The following is a 16,692-nucleotide window of genomic DNA, read 5'->3' as shown; positions in this document are numbered from 1 at the left end:
TAATATTTGGAGTATATTTTGAAGTGTATCTTTCTTTCAGTCTCACAAATCCCCATATACCAGCACGAAGTAATCAGTGCAGCGACCCCATTGTGTAGAAGCTCTGAGGTTAACCAGAAGACTTACGTGACTCCTCCACACATTAGACCATGCGATGCCACCTTGTAGCACCAAACCGCAGTTTAACACAGCTGTTCAAAAAGAGCATGCCACCCGTACTTAGGCCTGGCACTCACAACCAGACGCTTGTGCCTCACCAGAGCCTGATGAGACCATTTGTTCTCAGTCTGGGAACAAGAGATGAAAACAGACAGAAGAACGGAAAGGAAGAAGAGATTGTTGCCGCTGCTGCCAGTAATTCATGGACTGATATTTGTGTGTTGTTATCACAGGCGGAGATCAACATGAAGGGAGAAAAAAAAAAGAGAAAAGACAAAAAAGAGAGAGAGCAGTGTGGACATGTCTATCTCTCTTCTCCATCAACTCTGCAGCAACTCACCCAACAACAGAAGGACAGCTTTCCACTGAACCAAGGCCACACACACACACACACACACACACACACACACACACACACACACACACACACACACGATTGATCTGATTGAATGAATACAGCAGTCTTATTAAACTGCATACCTGAAATACAGTGCATGCCAGTCGCATGTATCTCTACACCGAATCTCCTTATTCTCCCTCCTGCTACCCTCTTTTCTTTATCATCTTCTTCACCCTCTTTGGTTTCCTCTCTTCCACTTTCTCTCTCTCACACTCTCTCACTTAACCTCTATCTCATCCTGCTCTCCTCTCTTCTTACATATCATTACACATTTACTGTACATAAGAGGTTCAGTGAAAAGCTCTGTCATAAAAATAGAGTCATTGTCCTAATTTGCTGTAAGACGAATGTCTCAAGCCTGTAATATCATCAAATTATCAAACACTAACATTTTCCTGTTGCGGTATTGGTTTCCCTGGTGCAAACATACTAGCATTGTCATTCCCTGACTCTCACATACACACGAGCCCTTCAGCATTCAATGTCTCGGATGAACTTAGAGCTGAAATGCACACTTGCGCTACTGGCATAAGAGCAACAAAGGTCTACACAGGCCCTGTTGTCCTGGGACAGTAAGGTAGTTATCTGTGCCACAGTGGGAACATAAAGCAGTCAATAGATGAATGCTATCTTTATATCTACTGCACCAGAGGTGATTTGAAACACTGCCACTGGACGTCATAGAGCCCCTCTCTGAAACACAGCCTTTGAAGCACTGACAGCGCCGACAGAATCAGGCCAGCTCTTTGATACGGGTGGTGGGGAAAGGAAAACTTGAGTGTAAAAGGGAGCATTATGTATTTTAATCTCCATTAAAAAAATTGAACTTTGAGAATGATTGGAGGAATAAAACACATCAGTTGGCCAGAAAAGTGTAGAGAAAGTGGTTTTGGACCCAACTGGAATTGATGTTCACTTTAAGAGGACAGAGTAAATAAGTTAGGATATTTGCAGGTAAGCAAACATGTGCAGTATATCATTATTTTTGGTACTGTTTCATATCCTACATTTACATTTTGTGCTAATGGAGGTTAAATCTTTTAAGTAAACACAATTACTGAATACCACACGAGCACAGTAATCACTAAAGCAATCCTAAATTGGGAACTTGCGGTGTTATTCTTTGTTTAATCAAAAAGGCCTCCGCTACAATGAAGTCCCTTGTTGGATCTGTGTGGGCTTGAGGGAATTTAGCTATCTACCCAAAATTCTGTTTATTTTACTTCAACTTCCTGTTTTCCTATCACACATCATCTAAATGCTCTTTTTCACTTCCTGCCCGCGGGACTGAAGGTAAACCAAAACATTACATCAGTGAGGAACTCGCGTCTCACCGCTTTGGGCCCTGGAGGGCTTTTTTTTTTTTTTTTTTTTTTTTAAAGGAGAACGATAAACACAATGGCTGGCAGTGGGAGAGGGAGTTAATTACTAAAGCCGATTCACTCGCTAATGACTGTTTCACTTCTGCGGGGTGTTTTTAATGGGATTCAGGAGTCAGGCTGAGCAACAGCACAATCTGTTTTTAATGGGACTTTGAACGGGTAGAGTTGACGCTGTTGCGCACAGACACAAATCCACTGCTTTTACTTGTGGTGCAGAGTGAACTCATTAAAGGCTTGGTAATAAAAGAATACTGGAGTAATTGGATCAGGAGGAATATAGAAGAAAAAAACTTAATTACATTATCAACAACAGTCTCACACTACTCAGAGCACACCCCAAGGCATTTCTTTCACCACAACCACACTTAATCCCCGTTGTTGCGCTATTCCAACATAAACTTTCACTGCAGCTCTGATTCAGACTAACGAAATTGGGCAAAAAAGAAAATACTGCAGATACGGAACATAGTAGAAAGCATTTATAAGGATGCTTACTTCCTAAAGGTTGTGTTTGCTGCTACACATGGGCTGTAGCCTAAAAATGAGCATGTGGAGGCTAGTGAGGTGGTGTTAAGGGCCCAGGTGAGGTCTTCTACAATGTGTATGCCACATTCATTTATTCTTTTACTTATTTAGAAACATCACTCCACCTCCTCTCATTATTGCGGATTCATTCGTCACTTTTGTGTCATGAGCCCACTTTAGGACGTAGGAGCTTTATTTGAACAGCTATTAAAATCAATCTTTTTCAAGGTTTATTGATAAATGAATGACACTTGAATTGACTAAGAGCACCTTTACGTCCGAGCACTCCAGATCCTTTTTACATGTATGTTTTCTTCATAACACACAGTGTCTGACGACATTATCGCAGCACAACACTACTCTAGGGCAAGTACGAATACGAAAAACTTTATTGTTCACATGTGAAAATTTGTCTTCGGTTTCACTGTAATCAATTACTCATTACTCACTGAAAAAAATACATTACTTACTAATTACGTCACAACAGAAGTAATTGGTTACACTACTAATTACTTTACTTACTCAGTACCACTCCGTCAAAAAGATGCCTTTAAACACCACCAAAGCCTCCACATCCTTGTCACATATTCATACATTATGGTTTAATGTTTTGACCATCAACAGCTAACTTAACATGAGTGGCCCTGTTGAGAAGTTCCAACAGCACAATTCAATTCAATACAAATAACTTTATTTATCCCCTGTGGGGGGGATTTAAAAGCCCTAACTGTAATATAACTGTAACATAATTACCGACTTTGACATTGCAACACCTTACACTACTCATGGCTGTAATATCTTACTAAATGGTGTTACTGCTCAACACTAAATACACTATCTCAGTTTAAATGACTGAAGTTCCATCTGACAGCAATGCATTCAACATCTTAAGCGCCTGCAGGCCTCAGAAAGGAGCTCAGTTGAGAAAACGTGAAGAGGTGATTAGCAGTGTAACAATAGAGAATGATGACAAAGCATTGTGTGTCTCACCGAGTGTGAGTGTCCACGGCTATAGAGAGAATGGCAGAAAAAAAGAGGCTCGAGTCATAGGGCTTTCACCCTAGAGTTATCGCCTCAGCCCCCTGCTGCACAGCCAGGGATTACTGAGCGCTTTATAGAGACCATTTCCCTCCACGGCCCCACAGACCCCTCACTGCCCAGCACTTGTTCATAGCATCAGACAACATACATGCTCGGCAAAATACACACATGGTCACACATGCACATATCTGCTCAAACAGACTTGCTCATCTACCTCCTATTGTCTGCTGTCAGCTCCACGCGACAGTGCTTTCTCTAGGTGTGAGTGTGTATATAAAACCCATTTGATCTGGCAACTTCAAAGTAGAAGAATAAATCATTATATATTTACCCCAACTTCTATGATTGCATAGCTTAATTGTGCACTTTCATTTGGGGGGTTTTAGTATGTTTTCTTTGAAGTAATGTGTTGTGTGTAGAAATCAACATCTGGGTAAGAATCAGAAACTGGCCAGCTGTGGAGCCGAGCCATTTGCAGTCAGTCAAGACGTTTCATGTAATTTGTGTTTGTTTTATTTGTGCACTTTATTTTAACTTTAAATTTTAGCAATAAAACATGAAAACAATCATATTGCACAGGTAAAAAAACGATAAAACCAGCAGCCAACAGTAGATCAAGTGTGATGTTATTATAGGGCAGGGATCTTCAACAGGGGGTCCAGGACCCCTAGGGGGTCCTCAGAGTCAATGCAGGGGGCCCTCCAAATTATAAGTTTTTTCAGAAATTAAAAGTCTTAACATGAATCCAACAACATTATAAGCAAAATATAAATCCCCACTGCTTACTGGCCTAGCTGGTCACTAATTCAATCCACAGATACATATAATCCTAAGGATTCACTTTGCCACATGTATGTTTTAACATTAAAACATGATTTATGAACCATGCCAACAATTATTAGGCTTTTTTAAATAGCTTAGTATTCTATGCAAAAAAGGTATGTATAAAGGCTTTAAGCCGCCCTACACGTTATTGTAGACTTCATTTACATGTACGTCATGTATGTCATTTACATTTTCATGTACAACTTCATTTTATACAGTATATGTAGTAGGGGGTCCCTGCTCCAGCTCTCTTTCAGTTAAGGGGTCCTTGGCTTAAAAAACGTTGAAGACCCCTGTTATAGGGTATAGGCTATTCTATAGCGATGGGTTTTGGAAGTGTCCAGGTGAGTACAGTCACAACCAATGCTTTTCTCATTTCTCACTATAAACTTTTTGGCTTTACAAACATTAGCACTCAAATTACTTTGATGATTTTCTGACGTTTCCACCAGCGCCATCATAAGTTGAAAATCTCAATTTGTCCAATACTTTGGTTTATGACCAAATAGGCCTACCTGCAAAATTGTTGACATTATTGTTACGAACGCTCTAAACTAACCGGGCTCGTTAAAACCCCAAAGACCACCGCTACTAAAATTTAGTCTAGCTGGCAACAAAAAAAACCTCTGCCTCCTTTTCCCTACGTGTTGCGTTCAGCGTGAGTGTGAGACTAACCAGACCGGATAGGTGCAACACTTTACCTACATCTGGAGGGGTTTGCGTGGTGTTACTGACTCACCTCAGATTCTGCATAGTTCACACCTTCAGGTACGTATGACACACCTTCAGGTACGTATGACTTCCGGTTGACTTCCTGTTTCCTGTTGTAGACAACGGCAGCTGCAGACTGCTTAACGCTTAACGTCCTGCGATTTAAGTCCTCTACAGTGAAATACAGTCTCTCTTTGCATCGTCTAGCTGTATATTAACCGGACCTGTCTGGCCGCAGTTTCTCCGTTGTTTGTAAAACTCTCCTCCGCTCCGTTAACCAACGTCTAGCTATTTGTTGTACTAACGGCTAGTTAGCCTGTCTGCTAGCGGGGAGGTGACGCGGACCCCTTAGGATGTTTGCCTCCTTGGAATTCTTTTCTATATTTTGGCAGTAGTAACGGAGTATCCACAGCTTGCTAACACAAGCAGGAGCATCCGCAAGTGTTGACTTGTGAACTGCAAGTGAAGAGGGATCGGTTTTGGAGAGGGCCTCCGTCAACGTTGCTACTAGCTAAACTAGCAAGCTACACGATGCCCCCCCTCAGCTGTACACCTGGCTGCGACTCGTGCCTCCTGTTCAGCCAGAAGATAGTGGAACTTGAAGCCAGAATAGCGACTCTCCACCAGATCAAGGTGAATGAACAGTTCCTTGACACCATTATCATTGGAAGTTCCCCTCACACACACACTAATGTCGGATGTTTTGATTCCACTCTGCCCTGCACTACTCTTACCCCACCACGCACTAATACAACCTCTGTCCCTGTCGTCTCTCCTCGGCTTCTGCCGAGAACCAAGTCAGCTCTGCTGACCAGCTCCACTCCACACCAGCCTGAGCCATGGCGTATAAGCAAGCACCACAGCAGGCGGTCAGGACAACGCTCAGGCCCAGCCCAACCTATACGACTAGAAAATCGCTACACCATTCTGATGAACGATGAGGAGTTCCCTCTGCTCTGCGGAAACCCTTCTCTGCCACGTCCCCACGGCGCTCATCCTGGCCCATCCACACAGTCGGCGCGCCCCCCTTCAGACCCAACAACTTCCACGCTGGTCATCGGAAGCTCCATGGTCAGGGACCTCTACATTCCCCCTACACCTAGCGGTCCGTCCAAGGTCTACTGCTTCCCTGGTGCCAAGGTCCGTGACATCCAGCACAAACTTCCCAGCATCCTCGCCTGCCACGCTAAGGTCGACAACATCATCGTGCATGTGGGCACAAACGACATCAGAGAGAGACGGTCGACAGCACTTCGAAAAGACTTCACCACTCTCATCACCACCCTGATGGGCACAGGAAAACGGATCGTCATTTCTGGGCCTCTACCTACCTACAGAAAGGGTGCTGAAAGATGGTCCAGACTGTTCGGGCTCCACACCTGGCTGAAACCCCACTGCGCTTCCCTGGGCATTCCCTATGTCAACAACTTCAACTTGTTCTGGGAGAGGCCCAGCCTGCTGAAACATGATGGTCTCCACCCAAACCAACATGGAGCCAGGCTGCTATCTGACAACATAACGACCACACTGAAAGTTAAGTATTGACATTCTGTTGAAAATATCACAGATTCATGCCCCCCAGGTATTGATCCTAATGGCACTTTACAAGTGAATGAATCTGAAAATGTTTTCTGCAGGGTAACATGTAGTACTAGTACTATTCCAGTTATAATCAACAATAGACCATACAAAGTGTTGAATCCCCTAAGTAATAAGAAGTTGACTGCAAACATAGTCAATTTAGCATCCAGTTCACGTCAGCCACAGGTAACCAAAAAAGGGGCAATACTTAACAACCTAATTGGAATTACAACTACCACTGCAATGATAGAACAGGATAGGAAAATTAGATGCGGTCTACTAAATATCAGATCTCTGTCTTCTAAAGCAATACTAGTAAACGAATTGATATCCGATAATCAAATTGATCTATTCTGTCTAACTGAAACCTGGCTGGGCCATGAAGATTATGTCAGTCTAAATGAAGCCACTCCTCCCACTCATATTAATACTCAAATTCCTAGAGGCTCAGGCCGAGGAGGGGGAGTTGCAGCCATATTTGACTCAAACCTGTTAATTAATCCTAAACCTAAACTAAATTATAACTCTTTTGAAAATCTCGTTCTTAACCTTCAGCATCCAACATGGAAAACAGTACAGCCAATTATATTTGTTGTTGTCTACCGAGCACCAGGTCCATATTCTGAATTTTTATCGGAATTCTCTGAGTTTTTATCATGTGTAGTCAATAGTATCGAATGCAGCACTAAGATCTAATAATCTTAGTGCTGCATTCGATACTATTGACCATACCATCCTCTTACAGAGACTGGATCATTTAGTTGGCATTAAAGGAATCGCACTAAACTGGTTTAAGTCCTACTTCTCTGATCGATCGCAATTTGTTAATGTTAACAATAAACCCAACAATTACGCTAAAATTAACCATGGCGTTCCTCAAGGCTCAGTGCTTGGACCAATTCTATTCTCCTTATATATGCTTCCTCTAGGCAATATTATTAGGAAACACTCAATTAACTTTCACTGTTATGCGGATGACACCCAATTATATCTGTCAATCAAGCCAGACGAAACCAGCCAGCTAGCTAAACTTCAAGCTTGCATTAAAGATATAAAATCATGAATGGCCTACAATTTCCTGATGTTAAACTCAAACAAAACCGAAGTTATTGTGCTGGGCTCCAAACCCCTACGAACCTCATTAGCCGAAGATATAATTACTCTGGATGGCATTACCCTGGCCTCCAGTACTACTGTCAGAAATCTAGGAGTTATTTTTGATCAGGATTTATCCTTTAACGCCCATCTAAAACAAACCTCTAGAACAGCCTTTTTTTCACCTTCGTAACATTGCTAAAATTAGGAACATCCTATCTCAAAACGATCCAGAAAAACTAGTCCATGCATTCGTTACTTCCAGGCTGGATTACTGTAATTCCTTATTATCAGGATGCTCAAATAAGTCCGTTAGGACTCTCCAGCTGATCCAGAATGCTGCAGCGCGTGTTCTGACAAGAACTAAGAAAAGAGATCATATTTCTCCTGTATTAGCTTCTCTCCATTGGCTTCCTGTAAAATCCAGGATTGAATTTAAAATCCTTCTTCTGACCTATAAAGCTCTAAATGGTCAAGCTCCTTCATATCTTGAGGACCTCTTAGTACCTTATTGTCCCACTAGAGCACTACGCTCCCAGAATGCAAAGTTACTTGTGGTTCCTAGAGTCTCTAAAAGTAGAATGGGAGGCAGAGCCTTCAGCTATCAGGCTCCTCTCCTGTGGAACCAGCTCCCAATCTGGGTTCGGGGGGCAGACACCGTCGCTACATTTAAGACTAAACTGAAAACTCTCCTCTTTGATAAAGCTTATAGTTAGGGAGTGAGGAGTTGCAGTGAACGCCTAGACCGGCGGGGCAGGGTGTATATCTGCAGACACAGCACCACTGCTTTTCTCTGCTTCTCTTTACAGTCATCAGATTTACCTATCGTATAATCAATAATATAGTGCCTCTCCTAGTTATGCTGTTATAATTCTAGACTGCCGAGGAAGTTCCTTCTTATGACACGCTCTTTTCTTTTGTTTCCTTTTATGCACATCCTGTCTCAGAAGTGCTTGTTACTCACCTAGCTCTGGGGAGTTTACTCCCCAGAGTCCTTATGTTTCTTCTTCGCCCAGAACATCGCCTCAGATTAGGGCGACACCAAGACCTGGGTCTTGGGTGCAGCTGTGGCTATGGACCTGCTACACCCTGCTACGCTCTGCGATTCCCTGCAATGCCCGGCTACGTCCTGCTGCGTCCACCGCGTCCACCCATGCTCTGCTGTGCCACGCTACATCCTGTACCGTCATAACCCCAACCGTCAGACACCGCCCACCAAGAGTCTGGGTCTGCCGAGGTTTCTTCCTAAAAGGGAGTTTTTCCTCGCCACTGTCGCAATAGCCACTGCTAATGCTTGCTCTTGGGGGAACTATTGGAATTGTTGGGGCTTTATAGAGTGTGGTCTAGACCTACTCTATCTGTAAAGTGTCTCGAGATAACTCTTGTTATGATTTGATACTATAAATAAAATTGAATTGAATTGAATTGAATAGTTTGCGTTTGGAAGATGACGACGCAGCGCTTAATTGGCTCCGTTACGTCTACGTCCTAGCCGGCCGGCCCAGCTTCTCCTTGATTGTAGCAGTTCAGATTTTAAAAGGTGTACAAAAGTTTGTAGTGTTGGAAACAAAAGTCTTTCAGTCCTTTGTCTTCCGTAGTGTTCTTCAGCTAGTGACATGTGCAACACAGCCGTTTGCTTGAGGCCCAACCTTTTCCAGGTCCAATCTTTTTCAACTCACCTCCAGCTGGAAGCAACCTTCTCCAAAACCCGCAAGCATCTCACACACCTGTAACTGTCCAGGTTAAATCAGCATACAACCAATCCCCCCTCATGTCACTTCAGTCTGACCCTTCCCACTACCTGAAAACCATGGGTTAATATCATAACATATATATATATATATATATATATATATATATATATACAGTTATCCTCAGCTCACCTCAACATTACCTGGTGAACATCAGCATGTTAGTATGCTGGCATTAGCATTTAGCTCAAAGCACTGCTGTGCCCAAGTACAGCCCCACAGAGCAGCAAGCAGGACACACACTTTAGCACCACAGCATCTTTCCTGAGCAGCTACTGAACAATCTACAAAGACGTTGATAGCTGTGTGTCTGCTGTTGTGTAGAGCTTAAATAAGGAAGGGGGAGTGAAAGATAAATTCCTGGATGCTGAGCACATGTTCTGTTTTGCCCTGTTTTCTCCGTTAGCGAGTTGGAGGTGTCAGTCATTTGTTTGAGTGTACACACACGGCAGCCTCACGCAGTGGCCCACAATGATTTACACATCCAGCTCTGCACGACAATGAGTATGTCATATAAAATAGCAGGTGTTCACATGCTGCTTAGCTCATGGAAAGCGAGTTAGAGGGAGAGAGAGGGAAAGACAGAGGGGTGTGTGTGAGGGGAAGGAAAAAGGGGTATGACTGAACCTGAATTAAACTCATAAATGGTGCAGTGAAACTGGCATGCAGGTCACTGAGTTTCCCGACCACTGCTGGGCCTGTTTCTCATCCTGCGACAATAACTTTGCCAGGCAACTTCCAGCAGCACGGGTAGCAGTTATCCTGTTGCTGTTATTAGCTTTGGTGTAAGTCATGTCAGAGATATTCAGGTCAGTCTAAAACCACTGAATATAAAGCATTGGGGTTAGTGGGGAACTGTGCATGCATTTGTCTGCCCACTCTTCCAATGACATCATCTTACAGATCAAAGAGAAATGTGTTTTCATCTGTGTTCAGATGAAAACAGACAAACTGTGAAGATGTCAAAATACTACAAAAGCAGCACTACTCAGGAGAAAAAAGGAGCAGGAGGGTGAGAACAAGAGTCTGAAACAGAGATGCAAAGAGCAACATGAAGTTAGAAGGTTATACAGAGAGCTTCATGTCGCATAAAAAGAAAGATAAAAGGAGAAGAGCATAGATGAGAGGGTTATAGAGAAACGTTTGCGACAAACAGAACAAATGGGGTGCTGTGAAGTTTGTGATGTTAACGGGCTGTCAGAGATCCCTTCACAGTCTTTCCTCTCCCCCGCCGTCCCTCCATCTCTCACTCCCTCCTCCACTGCTGTCGTGACCTTCCCTCAGAAGCCACTCCGTTGAACCGGCTTCCACTTAGACTCCTGCCTCTCAGCCTCACCTCCCATCAAAGACAGTCGTGTGGGGGGTTTCGTCAGTAAATACTTCCACAGAAACACACACACAGCCTTAAGTGGATGAAACAGGAAGTCTGCAGCCAGTAGCCAGTAGTTCAAGAAAGTTTTTACACCAAACCACAGATGCTGAGGTTGTCAGAGGGTTAAAACGCTGATACAGTAAAGCTATGGTCTTCCTGAAAGATTGCTTTGAATAATAATAAAATGTGAATTTTACTTACTGTAATATTTTTTCCCTCAAGGAATATCTCAGTGATATCTTCTTCTGGAGAATGGAAGGATTCACTGTGTTGCTCATTGCTCACCGTCCTGACAAACACACACCAACAGACCACACAGCATATTCATATGGCTATAATTTTGAAAGTGTTGGAGGAACTAAGATAAGTAAAATATTTACTTTCCACAATTTGAAAGATAACTTTACAACTAAATTACAAATGTATTTTGATAATTTTACCTTAAAGGATTTGGGGGATTTTCCTCAACTGATCATAATTAAAAATGTAGGCCACTATTACCCATATGTCTACAAACATTTTTGATGTAAACAAACTGTTAGCCATTAGTCTGGCTATCACCAGACCAAGCTCAATCTTTAAAGATTGAACATTAGTCTGGGGAGTCTGCTCTGTATTTTCTACTGCACAAGAGGCGTGATCAACGGGCATAGTTCAAATGACTCTGTACGCTATTGGATAGTCCTTCAACCAATCAAACCAACGATCCGGGTGACGTAGCAGCGACAGCGGCATCAACGGGTTGCTGCCTGCGCTTCGGTGGCCGTCATGTTGAACGTAAACAAAAAGCTGCTTGGTCGCTTCTCTATCATCATCGTGTTAAACCCGCCAATAGCACGGCAGGTGGATAAGCCAGTTTGTGATTGGTCCCCGCAAATTTGTAACGGAAGCAGGATAGAATAATGTACAGGTTTCCAGCCTGAGCTGCAGGGCGAAATCAAATCGCCGGCAGATCGGGCTGGTTTTACCCAGTCTAGTTAGCCATATCAGAAAAAAGTAAAAGTTACTATTACAGTTCTTCTGAGTGCTAAACGACAGTGGGCACAACTGGAGCCACATGTGCTAAACTCTAACTACAGTCTGCAGAGCAGCAGTTCATGTGGACCAAACTCTAGTTCGTTTTTCATTGCTTGAACACAGTTTTCAAAACTCTACACACTTATCCCATGGCTTTAACCACAACCTACAAAACACAGGTGTCAAATGCTAACGCAATGCTGTCAAAACTCTTAACCACACAGTTGTGACCCTGTCACACCTGTACAAGACAAAAAGTCTATAGCACTACCTTAACCATACCACATACATGCATTATACATCTTCTCCTTGTGTGTGTGTGTGTGTGTGTGTGTGTGTGTGTGTGTGTGTGTGTGTGTGTGTGTGTGTGTGTGTGTGTGTGTGTGTTTGCAGCCACTCTTCAGTACCAGGTGCGTCTGCCACCTGCCAGCCGGTGTGAACAGTGTGAGGCCTGTTCTGTGATGCTCTCATCATACCCCCATCAGACAGATAGGTGTGTGGCCGCTTCTTCAGTCTTTCCCACACTCTGAATGTAAACTGCATGAACACACACACACACACACACACACACACACACACCAAGGTCCAGAGTCCTACATTAATGTAGTTCATGGCATTTCTTTTTCTTTCTGTCAGCACAAGAAAGTCTTTGTGTGTATGTCAATTGACTTTAAAGATAAGACAGCCGTGTGTTCAACACCAAAAAAATCTCCACTCTGCGCGTGTGTGTGTGTGTGTGTGCGTGTGCGTGTGCGTGTGCGTGTGCGTGTGTGTGTGCGTGTGTGTGTGTGTGTGTGTGTGTGTGTGTGTGTGTGTTTCCTCACAAGTGTTATAGTAAGGTTGTAAAACTAGGTGGTCTTATCGCACTATTGAATTATGGGATGTAGGAGAGCGCTAAGCCCTCTGTGTTTGGCTCACTTCAGAGAGAGTTCAACAGCTTTAATCCAAAGAAGCGGGGACTGTGTTGAATGCACACACACACACACACACACACACACACACACACACACACAAACACACTTCTCATTCCACTTCCACATCACTTAGTCAGCATCTTAATGACACCTCCTTTTTGGCTAGCCAGTCCTTCTTGTATTGAAAATAATGAGGTAAATAACATCCTGAACATCATCGTGATAAAGACAAGAATTGCTGAGAGGAAAAATAGAAAGAGGCAGGGTTCAGCTGAGTCCATTACTCCTCTGATGGTGGTTGGATCAAAGTAAACACTGATAATGGTTCCACTGCAGTTAATAATACTGCTGCCCAAGAATGCTGGCTGGGCCGGCTACTCCCGACCACACACAAACGGGCACACACACACGCATGCACCCATGCACGGATGCACGCACACACACACACACACACACACACACACACACACACACACACACACATACACACACAAACACACTTCTCATTCCTCAATAGCAGTGACACATTCCAAGCTTTCTTCCTCTCTTCCCACAAACCAAACACTGCTCACTCCTTCTTTCTAATTGTAGACTTTTGATTTATTTGATGTGCAAAGGGAAACTGGCTTCCCTAGCTGTGCTCCCATCGGAAAACATGTATGCTCACACACTCTACCTCTCTTTCTCTCTCTCACACACACACACACACACACACACACACACGCACACACACACACACACGCACACACACACACACACACACACGCGCGCACACACACACACGCACACACACACACACACACGCACACACACACACACACACACACACACATACACACACACACACACACACACACACACAGTAGAGGCAATGACTCCATGCATCTCCCTTTGTAATTACAACACATACAAACTTCAGCCCCCATTAGAACCTGACTTATCTCCCTCCAGAGACCTCTACACTCATAGTAGTTCTTCTGCCACACCCTCCTTAACTCACTGCTTCTTCCCATTGAACCAGACCTGACAGAGGCCCTGCCAAGCTCACTTCAGTCACAAAGTACAAGTTACAGTAAGTACTTATGGATCAGTCTGTGAAGATTTCCAGGTTGCTTTTTTCACTAATTCTTACCAGTAAAGCCTATTTGCACTGGGTTGAATGGATTAGTGGTCATTGCTGTGTGTTTTCGCCAACTTGTGGTGAATGAAGTTTATCACATGAGAGTCACAAATGGCAGTGAGAGAAAACTAAATAAATACCTATGATGAGATTAAGTAAGAGACTATATGTGATGCAGAAACAGAGGGTTGGTGCTGAATTGGAGAGAGGGGGCCTGTATCAGCATGGGAACCTGCTGAACGGCCGAGCAGGCTGCTGCCCATCTCAGGTTTATCAGAAGCATCAGTCAGCCCCTTGACCTGGGGGATCCAAAGCAAAAATGATCAGATTTCAGAGCAGTTTATATGGAGGGCTGCTCACAACGGGACAGCCCCATCCTTTGCTGTGGCCCAGACACGTGACAGGTGATGGAACTTAGCATTTTGACAATGGAAAAGGGGGGCGGGAGTAACGAGGGGTGGAAATTGGGGATGAGCCTAGAATCCTACAATGCCTTGCATCTCATAAAGAAATTACGAGGGACCAACTTCGAGCCACATAACATTGTGTTGAGCGGGTTGTTTGTTAGCAATGAGGAAGTGGTTTTAAATTGACCCCAGAAAGGTTGGAAGCAGGACTTCACACTTTGGATTTCTAAGGGTGTTCTAAGCAGAAAAGAAGATCATGAAGAGAGAAGATTAGTGAGTATTTATGTGCTGTATCATCTCTCCTGTGTTGCTAATAAACTATTACCTGTGTAAGGTGAGATGTGTGTGTACATGAGAGAAATGTTTCTGAGGGACTGCCACCCAGGGGTGAAACCAGAGACCAGAACTCAGAAGCACAGGCGACCTGCTTACCTACCCGAGTGCCAAACCCCACCACCACCACCTCCTCCAGCCCTCTCCTCAATCAACCCTCGTTGCCCTAATCCAGTGTTTACATAAAATGCTGGGCAGTAATGATAGCCATGAGACCATGGACCACCCTACGTCCCTGCACACCCTCTTCTTCCCAACCACCCCACCACCATCCACCACTAACCCAAAGCTGTTTTCACAGGAGCCAAATACCTTAAATACATAATTAGTGGGGTCATTTGTGCAATGGGGGCCCCAGCGAGGGCATAAGCATGTCCGTGTGAGTTTGTGGGGGGCAGAGGGAGGATGAGGAGTGTAGTGGGGGCAGGATATAAAGACGTGAGAGAACAGCAGACAAAGACGTGCATTCATGGCTGTGGCCCCGGACAAACTTGGCTGTCGCCATCTTCAAAGGCGTCCTCTGCCTTTCCTCAAAACCCAGAGGCCACAGGTTGGGGCAGAGAGGAGAAACATAACAGGGCGACATGGAGGAAAAGAGGAAAGGGGAGGACAGGAGAGGGAAGAGAGGGGTGTAAGTAATGAAGCAAAGGTTACAAGATCTGTAATCTGGGAAGGAAGTAGTCAAGGCTGATTCTAAGGGGGTTGAGGCTGTAAAGCTGTGAAGCTTTTGTCAATTAGACCAAGTTGTATATCCAATAATGGAGAAAAAAAAATATTTCATTATTTCGGTTACTAAAATCAATATTTTGATTTCAAAAGTAGAATGTATTTACTGTAAACATGGAAAATGGAGGGAGATGATTAAAGCTTTACAATGCATCCGTTACTCTGCACCACCAGCAACATCCCCCATACGACCCCTGAACCCTGAACTCTGACCCTGTGCATTGTGGGTAGTGAAATCACAGTTTGCCCTCCGCAAGAGCCCAAAATTCCAATCGTCCATGTTTCACACTGGGAGACCTCCTTTGCATTGTTCAACTGCACACATACACAGAGCCCATTCAGCAGCCCTCTTCACACCTTGTCTGCCCCTTCGTCCCCCTCTGGCATTGTTTATGAAAGCATGTCCACTTAGTGCTGCCCTGTCTGCCCCCTCTTGCTATGGTGCCGATTACCCACATCCTGAGTCTCACTTCATTCCCCTTTTTCTTCATTTTTTTCCCCTCTCTATACATCCCCTTGCACTCTCACTCCTCAGTGTATTCTCGACCCTCTCTCCTGTGCTTCATCCTCCTCCTCCCTCTTTCCCCACCATGACATATTGTTTTCTTTTTCCTGAATACACTGCACACGCTATACTGACTCCTCAGTCCACACTTCAGCCCCCCCTTCATCCTTATGAATGAAGCTGTGAATGTCTGATAAAAACAATAAAATCAATCAAGCCTCTGCTTTTCCTTTTATCTTTACTTTATTCACTTTATCCCCTGTTCCAGTGGCTCGCAGAGCTGCTGTCTCTCTGATTCTTTCTCTCTTTCATGTTTTGCCTTTCTTCAGAGGAGGGAGACTTTCATGTCTCTTAGCCCTGGGATTAGGGTGAGCTGCTCAGGGAAAAGTAATAAAGCCCCTAGCACCTACCGTCTGCTGCTGGTGGATCCTGGAGTAAAGCCCAGCTCCTGCTCAGCCTTCAATCTTGCAAAAGCTCACATTTCCTGTATACACCACCCTCACATCCAGCTTCTGTCTGCCTCCTGCGGCAGCAACAACACATGTGGACTCAACTCTTTTGAGCTCACATACTCTACAGTAAATACATGTTTGCATATTATACAGTTATTTGGATAAAACTTGTTATAAAGTCTATCACTACAGTAATAAGGGAGTTGTTCTGGTGCAGGGTGGCCTCTCTAACCTCTAGGCTTCTTTTCTTCTTTCCTCTGCTGTACTGTTATACAGCTTAATATTACTCATTCACTTACAGTAAATCTTACTTTCCATTACCTCACTTTGTTCCCATTAGACTGTCTCTGTCTTTAGTGCTGCATGACATCTCGTT

The sequence above is a fragment of the Sander lucioperca genome, chromosome 21 (assembly GCF_008315115.2).
Source record: "Sander lucioperca isolate FBNREF2018 chromosome 21, SLUC_FBN_1.2, whole genome shotgun sequence".
In the NCBI taxonomy this organism is placed as follows: Eukaryota; Metazoa; Chordata; class Actinopteri; order Perciformes; family Percidae; genus Sander; species Sander lucioperca.
This window is presented reverse-complemented; position numbering follows the sequence as displayed.